Source organism: Typopeltis vanoorti, chromosome 19 (genome assembly GCF_054136105.1).
Source record: "Typopeltis vanoorti isolate ZY-2024b chromosome 19, IOZ_Tvanoo_1.0, whole genome shotgun sequence".
In the NCBI taxonomy this organism is placed as follows: domain Eukaryota; kingdom Metazoa; phylum Arthropoda; class Arachnida; order Uropygi; family Thelyphonidae; genus Typopeltis; species Typopeltis vanoorti.
This window is the reverse complement of record NC_143567.1, coordinates 56,374,126-56,388,346: the sequence shown is the minus strand read 5'-3', so window position 1 is coordinate 56,388,346 and position 14,221 is coordinate 56,374,126. Positions and strand designations below refer to the sequence as shown.

The following is a 14,221-nucleotide window of genomic DNA, read 5'->3' as shown; positions in this document are numbered from 1 at the left end:
TACTTTCTCCAAGATTTTAACAACTACCGATGACACACAAACTGGCCTATAATTAGACACTTCTAGTCTGCTACCACCCTTATGCAATGGCACTATCTTACCTTCCTTCCATTCCATTGGCACCTTTGCCAAAGCCAGACTTTCATTGAAAAGACAGGTCAAAGGCACTGTCAGTTCCTTAGCACATTCTCTCAAAACTCGTGGTGAAATACCATCCAATCCCACCACTTTACTAACATCCAGAGTACTCAGTATGTGGAATACACACTTGCCTCCTGCACCTCTAAACCTCAAACCTGCCCTATCCCTCTAGTATTAAAATTGATTCCTCCAGGATGAAATATTCCAATTAAGTGTTCATTGAACAATTCCACTATGTCCTCTGCATCAATCACTCTATTCCCATTTTTATCCCAAAATGTCATTCTTCCACAGTCATTTCTCCTCCTACTGGCCACATAGCTAAAAAATTCCATAGGATTTTCCTTGGATCTAAGAGCCAATCTTTTCTCATATTCCAGTTTTGCCTTCCTTACCATACTAGTCACTCTCCTGGCCTGTCTCTTATATTCTTCATGCATCTTCTCCTCGCCTGTCTCCTTATATCTCTTCCACAGCCTCTTTTTTGCATGCTGCAGTTCCTGTTTAATATTGTTTGTCATTCAGTATTAAGACTAAAGCAAATTATTAGTGTTATCATTCCTGCTTCTTGAGAAGCATTTAGAGAAGTACAGGAAGGATATAAAAATATAAGGCAGCAAAATGAGAATCAAAGTACCAAAGTATGTAAAATACCACTGAATATGATAAAAGGTATGGTTGAATATAATAAAGAAGAATATAATACGTTATGGTGATTTATTTACAAAACATCCCAATAATGACTGTATTACACCTCCAAATCAAAAAATTAGAATAATATCAGAAAATGTGTTGAATGATTTGCAATTCTAATTTATTGCATAGAAAACAATTATTACCAAATATTAATTAGCATAATCTAAATCCACGTACTTTGTAGATTATATAACCATGTAAGCACATAAAAATATAATATAAATTATAAGAAAATTGTTATTTGAAAATATTCACAAAATTAGACTCTTTTTTAACATGGTTCAAAATATCAGAAAATTCGAAATTTTTCTAATTAGTTTTGAGGAGAGCATAGAAATAGCATATATTTCAATATCTGCGAGACTGACTCGTATGTGAGGAATCATTTGCAAGTGGATCTCAGTTAATCATTTGCTAAACATGGGTGGAATGAGTGACATATCGGAAGCTAAGAAGTTTTGTATGGTGTTGCTACATAAAGAAGGCCAAACTCAACAATTTATAGCTAGGAATTGAAATGTTCTCAAGTAAGTGTGAGTAGAATATTGAGATGGTATTCTAATAACCTGAGTTTTCAAAATAGTCACTGTAATAGTGGTCGAAAGATAATAACTACATCAATAGATGAGAGGAGATTGAAGAATATCATGAAGAAAAACCATTTCCAAAGTGTAAGATATTTTCACAGGATACGGAAAGAACTAGGTATGAATGTGTCTAAATCTATGACACTGAGACAACTTCATAAACTGGGTTTTAAATCACATGTGCCCAAGACTGTTGTGGGGTCAAGAGGACTGGAAAAAGAAACTTGTTAATGATGAAAGTATGTTTTGTGTGTCCCATGGTCATCAAGGGATACATGTTTGGCAGCTTAAGCAAGAAGCATTTGATAAAGATAAAGAAGCACGTGATGAAGAATGCAGTGAAATTTGCAACCTCTGTCAAGGTATGGGCTTGTATGACTGAGAGGATCCAGGTATATTATATATGTGAGAGTCAATTCCAAAGTGTACCAAGAAATTCATGAGCACTTTATGTTACCAGCATGGAAGATTTATGTGATGCCGATTTCCATTTAGGAAGGCAAGTGGAGATATCAGTTTAACACCAGTAATTATAAGGATTTTTACTTTGATCTCTAAGAAAGTAAAGCTGTGTTATCACACTTACAAGAGTGTGATAAGATTTGTGATAATCTTATCACACTTATATATATGTGAAAATCTTATCACACTCATCACAGTGTGATAAGATTTGCCTTTCCTTGATGGCTCAAGGAAAGGCAAATCTCACCAGATCTCAAATCTTGAGGAAAGGCAAAACTCACCAGATTTTAAACCCATTGGAAATTTGTGGGGAATTATGAAGAAATGTCTTCAAGAAGTTTCTCCCTCCCCCAAGAGACAAAAATAAATTTGTTTCCAGTCTACAGATCATACAGGTATGTTTTGATAAAAAAGACTGTGAACTGCTAGTAAACAATATGCCAACCATTTACGAATGGTCATAAAAGCTAGGGGGAAGATGCAAGTACTAATTATCATGTTGTTTCCCTTTGACTGTACAGGAAAGCCTCGCTTAATGCAAATTCGATATGCACAATAATCAGTTAGCACGAGTGAGTGAAATGATACCATTTCCTGCTTTAAGTGAGTGATTAATCAGTAAGCGCGATTTTTTTACGTTATGCGAAATTTTTTTGTTGCCAATCTGCAGCAAGCGCGGCACTTTTCAATGTAGCAGCCAGTGGGCAGTGGCAGTGCAGCGGGTGGTGGCTGGCAACACTCAGCAGTTAACTCAAAGCTATCATCTCACAAGCACATGTGAAATCTCTGTTCTCTTGCTCAATCACTTTTCCTTCATTTTGTTTTAATTTAGATACCTATAAGGATTTATTATATTCAACCCCTGATATGGAAAAGAGAAAGAATGATAAAGAAAGGTGTAGTAATAAAAGAATCGTGTGGCAGGAGGTCTTACCTCACTGTGCAAATGATTTCATTGGTTTTAATAACCCAGTTGATAATATTATTAAAGAAATCAGCACAATTGGAAAAGAACTTGGATTTAATGAACTGGATAATGAAGATGTGAGAAACTTGCTTTATTTCCATTCAGAACGTTTAGGTAACAATGATCTACTTCAACTAGAAGAACAGCATGTATATGAAGAAGAAGATAAGGAGTGAGAACAAGAAGAGAATGTTATGCCTAAGGAGCTAACTGCAATAGAACTTGAGCTAGTTTTCAATCACATTGAGCATGCTAAGGAAATTTTGTTTGATGCTGATCCTGATATGGAATGAAGCTTCGAAGTCTGTCAAAATCTTGATAAAGTGATTGCCAGCTATCACAAACTGTATGACAAGATGAAAAAGTCAAGTGCTCTTCAAATATCTTTACTTAATTTTTTGTAAAAGTGTAGGTCAATCAAATGTTTGGACATTAAATAAAAATTTAAGCAATTGATTTTTATTAACTTTGATGATTTTATCCTCTAATATAGATTATACATAATTTTTTTTTTAAAATTTACGCTAACTGATGGATGAATTATAATTATTCCTATTGTTTATTGTATTCGCTTAACCCGATTTTATTTAGAGCGCATTAATTGATGGATTAAGTAATTACATTAAGCAAGGTTTCCTGTAATTTTTGTGCATTTATTTTTGCATTATTGTAATATTTTGAACCACATTAAAAATTATTCTAATTTTGTGAATGTTTTCAAATCACAGTTTCTTATAATTCATATTACATTTTTATGTGTTTACATGGTTATATAATCTACAAAGTACGAAGATTTAGATGATGCTAATTCATATTTGGTAATAATTATTTTCTATACAATAAATTAGAATTGCAAATCATTCAACACATTTTCTTTGATTATTCTAATTTTCTGATTCAGGGGTGTACTACTGTGAGTTTTTCAAGAGCAAAAACCAAAAATGTAACAAATGCTATAAAGAAATAGAAAAGAAAAGTAAAAGAGATGGTGGTTCTCTCAGACACAAATATGGTAAGACAATCACAAACATTCATGAACACAGCAGGATTTGAACAGTGGCCTGTTGATTGGAGAGTGGATACATTGGCCATTCGACCAACAGGTCAGCCAGAGATTGTGGATTAGCAAAAGCTCCTTAGGCTCGGAAGAGTTTATGGATTTACTATGAAGAACCAGCTCATGCTGATAAAGGGAGAGGGGGGGATGTACAATTAAAGAAAAATAATAAATTTAAATAAAAATAAATAAAAAATACTGATACAAAATGATTTTAATATAATTATCATCTACACAAAAAGTAAATCAGTAGCTATGAAACTGAAATAATGACAAGGAACTGCAAAAAACTGAAAAATAATTTAAAAGTGTGCTACACACCTGCCTCTTCACAGGTCGAAGACTTCATCAAGTTCATTCAAAATCTAGACTCTAAAGACTTACGAGTAACACTTCAGTAATCATATGTCAGTCTGGTTGGCCGAATGGTTAGCGTATCCGCTTTCCAGCTGAAAGGCTGCAGCCTTTTGGCTGGAAAAATGCAGACATGGATGTTTTGTGATTGTCTGTGAAAATACTAGTGGTAGTGGTTGGTGATAGATGGTGCTAGTGTAGATGATGAAGGTAGTTATGGTTCATTGTAGTTGGTTGATTGAGTGGTGGAGATGGAGATAATAATAAATTTAGTTTAATCCTTTATCCAAGTGTGAGCAAACAAAGTTTGCACCTGAAAATATCTTCAGGACTGGGGTAAGGTAGTACAACACCGGGCAAGGCCAGTTAAAAAAAAAGCTGTATGAAAACAGGTTTTTGCTTCTCCACAAAGTATTCTTCTGCAGATATAAACAAATAAAAACCAAACCAAGCCTAATTTGCCAGAGTGTCACTTACCTAAAGGTCATTGAAAGTTGCTGTTGAAAAGATATTTTTTTTTTTTGTAGTCAAGTAGCAATTTGGATTTGTGTTTTGGAGTAGATTTGTTTATTTTTCATAGGTGATTAAATAGGTGATTCTGGAGATTTGTGTGTTTGAAATAGACTTTTACTATTTTTGAAGCTTGGGAAGAATGAAATGGATATGGTGGCAGAAAAAATCAATGGTTTCATTGATTGAGATCAGCCTATCATGTAGCACAAAAATCAAATGTAATTAATGGCATGGACTATTCAAGAATGGTGTGTTATTGTGAATGTAACAGTATACATGGCAAAATGTAAAGAGAGTGTTTGTGGAGAGACCAAACAGGAGATTGGAAGAGGTATGCATGTTGAAAGCATGATATTCTGTTGGACTATGAGTTATCAGTAAATGCAAAACTGGCAGATGGAATGAAAGAGTGTATGAATCACATATAGAAGAAATTGCAGGAGCAAATGATTGTATAAATCATGGAATGAAAAGGAGCAGGACTACAGAAGCAGAAGTATAGCAGAAGAAATGAAAGTAAGTGAAATTGTGGAAGAGAAAGAAAGCCAGAATGAGGAAATGAAAGAAATAAATGACAGACTGACAGACAGTGTAACTGCTAGAATGCAAGAATTGAAAAATGAGTTGATCAGAATGGGAAGTGAAATGAACAATTTGTGTATTGAGATGAGAAGTTTGTTGGATAAGGAGATAAGAATGCAAGAGTGCAAAAAGTTAAGGCGAAAGAAAACAGAGAAAAAGAAGTGAAGAATGACTCAAGAATAGCGATTATGGAGATTCCATTATTAGAGAAATGATAAATTAGAGATTCCATAAAGTGTGTTTTCCAGGAGAGAGAATTATCAGGATAACTGATGCATTGGATAAGAGAAGCAGAGGAGAAAGAGAGCTGGTGGTGGTTGATGGAACAAATTACTTGTTTGGATATAAAGGGCATGTAAGAATAGATATCAGGAGACTGTTGAGGAGAGTGAAAGATAACAATGTGGTTGGAAAGGTGGTCAGAGTGTTGTCTAGGTATTATAATGGTGAGTTGAGATGAGAGAAGGGAATGTAAATGGTATGTTGGCAGAGCTTTGTGAGGAAAAAGGAGTAGAGTTGATGAATGTGTGGGATGCATTTGAGGGAAGGATGGAAATGCACAAAAGTGATGGGTAGCATTTGAATGGATTTGTTGTGTGTCAGAGAGACTACTGCTGCAAGGAGAAACAATGAGTGATGTGAGCAAGACAGAAGAGGAAGTAAGAGGTGAAGCAACAGATCAGGAGAGAGGAACTGGTAAGGATGAAGTGATTGTAAATGAGAATAGTAGTACTGTGAGTGATAATGATAGAACAAAAATGCAAGATGGACCTGGAAACAAGGGAAGTCAAGGTAGAAAAAGAGACAGTATAAGGAGAGTGGATGTTGGAAGTAGTAGTGAAGGTGGTGATGAGAATGGTCAGTAATGAAATGGGATGTTTGGGGTGTAGTTGAGTTTACTAAAGAGATAGATAGGGTAAGTGGTAATAAAGACCACTGAGAATGGTTAGGTGTGGGCAATCACAACCTACAAGTGGCATGGGTGGAACTGGTTATAGACCAAAAAAGTGAATTGCAGTGTTTATTTACAAATAACAGGAGCATCAGGAATAAGATAGATGAAATGGTTTCATTGATTAAGTTTATTCAACCAAAAATTGTTGAAATAAGCATAACATAGTTGGAAAAGGATGATATCATGATGGGAAAAGAAATGGAAGGGCTTCATATTTTCTGGGAGGATAGAAAAGACAAGGAAGGAAGGAGGGTGCTTGATGAAAGGAAGTGAATTATGTCCATACAAGATGTAAATAGTGGCAATGGTTTTGAGTCAGTATGGTGTGAGGTGGAGGTTGCCAGGAAGAGATGTTTAGTTGGATGCTGCTATAGACCAGAGAATGTGGAGGAAGGTGATGAAGAAATGTATAAGAAACTTCAGTTAGTGAATGAGGGAAGGGTGATTATTATGGGTGATTTTAATTATGGCAATATAGACTGGAATGAAGAAATAGCATTTGGGAATAAGGAAAATGAATTTCTTGATAGACAGAATAACTATCTTAGGAAGTATGCAAAGGAGGGCACATGAGGGTCAAGAGTTTTAGATATGACCATTTCGTCACAGGATGAGATGGCGAGTAGGGTTTTGCACTTCCCTCCAGTTGGTGAGAGTGATAATGAAGTGATCACGTGGGTTGCGGTCAGTCATATGAAGACTTTTGTGAGGAAAGGATATATGTTGAATTACAAGACTGGTGATTAATCTTTTGGTCAGTTCCCCCTGCTGGGGGAACTGACCAAAAGATATCTTAGTTAGACTTCCCATTCTAGTTACATTCTTTAATTCTTTTCTCTCTACAAGTCACATATCAAGTGAATTAGTAACAAGCCATACCATCATCATTCCATAACGTAATAGAGTTCATACCTTAATCAGCAGCTGGAGGCCTACTTCTCTATCTAATACTGCTACATGATATTTTTCCACATTATCAATAACAGGCTCAAAGTAGGAATGAGATACACAATTAAAAGCATACAGGTGTAGGGAGTTCCAGGCCAAGCAGTAGAATTTTATCTATTTCTGCTACGCAATCTACTCCACCTATGGTAGTACTATTGGTGGTCCTCACTCAAGCATTTTATGATGTCCAGTATCCCTTTCTGTTCCACATCCTCCAAGAAATTGGTGTAGGCAAAAGGCTGTTATCCATCATTAAAGAAGCCTAAGCCAATACAACTACCACTTTCTATTTAATGTGGTCCTATCAGACCTATTCAAAATTCAAAAAAGGAGTCAAACAACATTGTGCTCTTAGTCCATTACTCTTTGCTTTGGTTACTGAACCTTTTTTTTTTGCAGGAAGTTGACATTCATGTGCTGTGCTGTGCAAGGGATTACAGTTCCCTCAACTATGAAGGAAAATAAGGTATTAGCATATATAGTGATGATGCAATAGACACTTTGAGGAATAACGATTCTATATACATTTTTTGGGGGTATTCTGGAAAATCATCAAAATCACTGGACTAACTGCCAATGCTGACTAGACAAAATTAAAAGTTTGTGAAGAGCAGGATCTCCGAGGCTCTATGGACTAACCCCTAAGAGAGAGAGCCTCTCACTATACTTGTATTTGAAATTCTTTTCACCATGTACTTAATATTACTGGTTCAAAAACTTATGTATAAAAAAAAATATTGAAATGTTAGAAGATTGGAAAATTGGGCCAGTTTCTTTTCTTTTAAAGCTATAGCACTTAAAACCATAATCGTCTCTTCTCAGCTGTACATAATAAATATTACAGACATTACAGAAGCTGAAGAAAAACAATTATATAATAAACTTGTGCAGTTTTTTTGGTCCAGCCAATACAAAGAAGTTACAAAGGAATATCTTAAACTATTAAGAAGCATGGAGGCTTTGGCCTTCCAGTGTTAATATTAACCCTCAATCTATCTTCATAGAGATCATTCCACAGATCACTTACCACCTTAGTCACTCACCTCTGGATCCTCTCCCCCACTTTCTCATTGCTAAGAAACCCAGATGGCATGACCTGAGAACAGTAATCCAGACATAGTCTCATTAAGGCATTATAAAGAGGAATGATAACTCCCTTATCTCTGCTGGTTAGTGTATTCTTCAATAACCAAGTAATCCTGTGAACTACCCTGACTACTTTAGCACTATGCCCTCTAAACTTCAACTCTCTATATACTGCTACCTCCAAATCCCCAGCTTCATCAATACAGTTCCCTCAATATGGAACACAGTTTGTAATCTTTGCATCCCAAAATGCTTAAATTTACACTTTTCCACACCAAACTGACATCCATTGTGTTTTGCCCATATTGACAGCATATTCAAATCATCCTGCAAGCTCTCCACATCATCTTGATTAACTATTACCCTATCCAACTTTGCATCATCAGCAAACAACTGAATCTCTTTCTTCAAATTATTTCCAACATCATCATCATCAAATTCCTGCCATGTATACCCTCAAGGGGGTGTACAGGATATAATAGTACTACATGAAAAATTTACATCATTACTAACTTCCTATCTACAATTATCTTCCAAATCAGTCTGTTACTTGTCAAGACTCCAACATTATCAGACCTTATATTTCTATCATCTAAGGCACTTTGTACAGTATCAATCCACCTATATCTTGGTTGTCCTCTGGGTTGCTTTCCTGCCAGCCTGGCAGAGAACCCTAGTTTTGCTAATCTTTCCACACCCTTTCTATTTAAGTGACCATACCACCTAACGTATTCCTGGATGCTGACAATGTTAAGTTCTTTCCTAATATCCTCGTTTTTAATATGATTTTGCCATTGATGCTATCTGTTCACACCTCTAATCTTTCTCAGGACTCTCATATCTGCTGTCTCTAATTCTTTGGTCAAGTGTTTTACTTCTCACCCAGCTCTCAGATCCATAAGTTAAAACTGGTTTGAACACTGTCTTCTATACAGCTAATTTAGTGTTCTGACTAATTTCTCTCTTATTCCATATGAATTTATTCAATTGACTTCCTACCATACCAGCTTTGTTGATTCTGTTGTCTATGTCCATATTTAATTTACCATCTTCACTAAAAATCGTGCCTAAGTAGCTGAAATGTTTTACTTGTTCCACAGATTCTCTGTTCACAATGCAGTTGACATTTTCAACGATTCTGCCTAATTTTATTGTCTTTGTCTTTTTATTGCTGATCTTCATACCATATCTATTACAACAGTTATTCAATTTAGTCACGGAATCTTGCAGACTTGTAGCGGATTTATTTAGTATAACATCGTCCTGATAAAGCAAAGAGCTAACAGTAACATCTCCAATTTTGATATCATGTTTAATACCACTTTCCTTCATAATGTGATCCATATAAATAATGAATAACAGAGGGGATAATGTACATCCTTGTCTCACACCAGATTTAACATTAAACCACCTTCCTGTACTTCCTTCAATTCTAACTGTTGACTTACAACTCAAATAAAGACTAAGTATTGCGTGATATAATACCCCATTGACACCATATAACTATAGCGTATCGAATAGCTTCTCTCTTGGCACCTTGTCATGTGTCTTTTCCAGATCAACAAAACTTAAATATAGATCTCTGTTATATTCCCATGCTTTCTCAACTATTTGTCGTAAAGTGAAGATCTGATCCTGACAGCCTCTATTTGGTCTGAATCCAGCTTGTTCTTCACCAAGCTTTTCTTCCACAATTCTTCTCAGCTGTTTCTCAAGTATACAGGCATAAATCTTTCCAGGAACACTCAGTGGGGAAATACCTCTGTAATTCTCACATTCAGTTTTATTTCCCTTCTTATATATGGGTACTATTAGAGCTCTACTCCAATCATCGGGAATTCTTCCCTCTGTCCAGGCCTTCTGAACTATGCAGTGCAGCCACTGTAAGACTTTTATACCACCATACTTCAGCATTTCTGGTCGAATATCATCTAGTCCTGCTGCCTTTCCACATTTCAAGCCTTCGATGGCTTTTTCTACTTCAAGTATGGATATGTATTCCTGACTGTATGCCTGTTCAGTGTTTTTTTAACACTGTACTATCACTGCTTGTTTCATTTGGCAATTTTTCGAAGTAATTACTCCATACTTCAAGGATATCTTTTTCTCCCATTTTCATGTCACCTTTATCATCTCTAACTCCTTTTAGAGCACTCTTTCCTCCATTTCTAAGCTTCTTCAACAACCTACAGAATATCTTGCCACCTTCTTGATATTTATTTTCTATGTTCTTGCCAAAGTCCTCCCATGACTTTTGTTTAGCAAGTTTTATACAGTGTTTAGCTTACTTACATTTGCCTCTGTATTCTCTAAAAGCACAAGCTGACTTATTTGCCAGGAACTTTTGACCCTACTCTAGAACTCTCTGTCTTCACCACTCAATCCTCCTATTACAACGAACCGCAACGCTATCTACTTCCAACCACCATCACTAGTATTTTCAAACACAATCACAAACATCCATGCCCACGGTGGGATTCGAACCCACAGTCTTTTGACTGGAGAGCGGATACGCTAACCACTTGGCCAACCAGGCCGGCAGTACTAGTCATCTGCATTAAACACCAAATTAAACAGCAGTGGTCCAAGCACAGAGCCATGTAGCACATCACTAGTCACCTGCATTCTCCTGGATTCTGCTCCTCCACATACTGCTTTTTGGTATCTGTCCAACAGCCACCCTTTCGTCCATATCATCAGTTAAATAATCCCCATAATAGAGTTCCATGTGGTAACCTGTTGAATTTCTTTGCAAATCTGGCAGTATCCTTTGTGGGCATTCCCTTTATTCAACTCAGCTGTTACCCTGCTTTAAAAAGTTAATAGATTATTAAGGCATGACCTACCCTTCACAAAGCCATGCTGCCCCTTAAAGTATCATATTGTTATCCACACATACTGAATTCTCATTTTGATCAACTTTTCAAGTACTCTTACCATTACTCCTGAGATACTGATTAGTCTATAATTTTCTACCATAGACTTAGATTCTCCTTTATACAAAGGAATTATTCTGCTCTCCTTCCACTCTCTTCAGACGTTGACATAGCTGAGACTTAAGTTAAATGCTTAGTCAAAAGCATCTGACTTTGCAATTCATCTACTATCATTAGCAGCACCCTGTCCCCCTGTCCTATCTACTCTATCCTCCATGAATATACTAAATCCATCACATTCTATCCCTGTAACTATGTCATCTGTTAGCCAAGTCTCATTAATGACCATGACTTTTGGCAAGGTTGCCCTAACCAATGCCAGAAACTCTTCCCTCTTATTCCTGTTGCTTTGAATATTAGAATATAGAAATTGTAACATTCCCTTAGGCCCCCCCCCCGCCAACCACCTTTACATTCTGAATCGATTACAGCATTTAATGTTGTTGCCCAAGAGACTAGATTCTGCATTTTTTGTTCATTCACACATTAATTCACTTCATTGGTGCCTTCACATATACTTGTCTGCCTCTGGAAGAGTGTGGAAGTGAAAAATTCATGATTTTTCACTTCCACACTCTCAGTGAAGAATGATACCTAACTCTACAAATGCTACATCATTCCTTCTGCACAACCTGCATATTGATTCATTAGCTATCATCATTCTCCTTCTCAGGTCCACTTTTTCATAGCATGGCAGCAGACTTACAAACTTCATTCTCTCACTTTTCTTTTTCACTTCTTCCAACATCCCTTTCACATCCTTCCTCATACAATACTTCTCACTTCTCAGGTCATTGGTTCCAGCCAAAACAATCAATTCTTTGATCTTCCCTTTCTTCATTCTGAGAGCATTACTAATATTATTGATTTTCACACCAGGGAAACAAGATTTTGTAGCATTTCCATGAAGAACTCCTCCCCTTATCATAAAATCACCATAAAGAAGTATTTGTTTACGTTTCATTCTCTCTATTATTCATACAATTTTCTTTTTGGATTAAGGTCTCTTTTTCAGTTCAATTGATCTATTACTGTTTCTACAGCCTTTCGATCTCACACTTCATCCTGTGAAGGACTACGTAAGAATGCTGTTTCTTTATTCGGATCTTCTATGTTCTCCTGAATTTCTGCCACTGCACCTTTCAGTATTATCCCTGATAGGTACATTTCCTGGTCTTGTATCAATGCTGTCTACTCTTCTCACATAATATGTTCTCTCTGCATTGATTTTCAAAGCATTTATTACACCGTCTCTCACTCTCGCTTTCAACTTTCACCATGAATGCATCTCGCAAATTTTACACTGCACAAAATCATGCAAATTTAGCTAACCCAGTTAAGATGTTTTGACTGCCATTGTTCTGCTATGCATAGCTGCCATATTCAACAATTTATCTAACTTAAAGAAATGTAATGTTTTCCTTTCATTGAAGTAACTCAGTCCATCTCACACACTTATAAAGCAAAAAATTAACTCAGTATCATTAGATATAAACTAAAATTTATTACATATTAGATAATCATTAGATATCAGACTTAAATATACAACATACAATCCACTTTGGTTTCCCAGCAGAAATCGATTAAAAGAACCTTGTCCAAAGTGGATACCAAAAAAGCCTCCTGGTCCTGATGGATTTGTCCAATTATTGTCAAAGTCTGTGTGCCAGGATTAACTCCTGTTCTATGTCAGCTTTTTATTCTTTCCCACTAGTATTATCTATCCTACAGCTTGGAAAGTATACACAAGGAGATCCCCAGCTGATTGACAGTGGTGGAATCTATTTACTAAATCATTTATTGATTGAGAGGATTCCAGGTAACACAGAGTGTTACCTGAAAAATAGGTTGTTGGAGGTTTTCTCCATTACTTCAGAAAGAGTTTAGGTGAAAGAAATCGGATGGTAAAGATTTGTTGGAATTCATTCTAAAGAAGACCAACAAACCTTTACCATCCAAAAAAAAAAGACCTGGTTGGCCGAGTAATTAGCATATCTGCTCTCCAACCAAAAGGCTGCGGTTTCAAATCCCACCATGGGCAGGGATGTTTGTGATTGTCTGTGAAATACTAATGGTGGTGGGTGGTAGATGGCTTTGGTAGAGTTGGGGTTCATTCTAGTTGGTGCCCTCCCTCGATGAGTCTTTGAACTTCCTGGAGGTGTCTCGGATCACCGTGTAAGCCTAAAAGAAAGGAAAAACTCTTTCTGAAGTAATAGAGAAAACCCACAACACATAAAGATGATTACCAGTATGGATTAAATCAGCTTGGGATCTTGCTTATGTCACAATTTGGCTAAATGCTATAAAGCTTGGGGAAATATATGAAGTTGCTGCTCTTGATAATTCTAAGGTATCTGACTGTCTTTGGCAAATCATCATCAGCCATTTTCTGTCTCTGCTGTTGGATGAAGGCCTCCACTTAAAGTCCTCCATTCAGTCCTATCTTGAACTTTTCTATGACAATGAGTTCCAGCCAACTCTTTAATATTATCTTCCCACTGCCTCTTTGGTATTCCTGTAGCTCTTTTTACGTCTGGGATACCGTTCAGATACCAACTTTGTCCATTTTTGAGTATTACTTCTTGTAATATAATTTTCTCATTGTCATTTGAATCTTTTAATGGCTATTACAATGTTTCTCACCCTGATCTGAGCTTTGACCCAAGTATTCCACTTTCCATTTTGAATGGTAATACCAAGCCGTGACCATTCCATTTTCCTTTGGGTAGCCTCAACTTGTTCACTACTTTTTTAGTCAAATTTCACTCCAACATGTCATGACTGAAAGTATACAATTGTCAAATATTTTTCTTTTAAGGCAGACTAGGATGTCTCCTTTGGTCCATTATCTTCCCCCTGTATGTATATATATATATATATATATATATATGATGCCAGTGAGACTTCATTTTTCTAGTGAGTATAACTTTAAACTAC

The 14,221-nt window shown here is 36.2% G+C and overlaps 1 protein-coding gene across 1 annotated transcript in view; it reads right to left on the bottom strand.

Annotated features, from left to right (window-relative positions):
• The window catches only part of LOC150096139 (mitogen-activated protein kinase kinase kinase 4-like), a 734,047-nt gene that overhangs the window by 385,888 nt on the left and 333,938 nt on the right, over window positions 1-14,221 (bottom strand). The gene's annotated exons all lie outside the window — the stretch shown is intronic.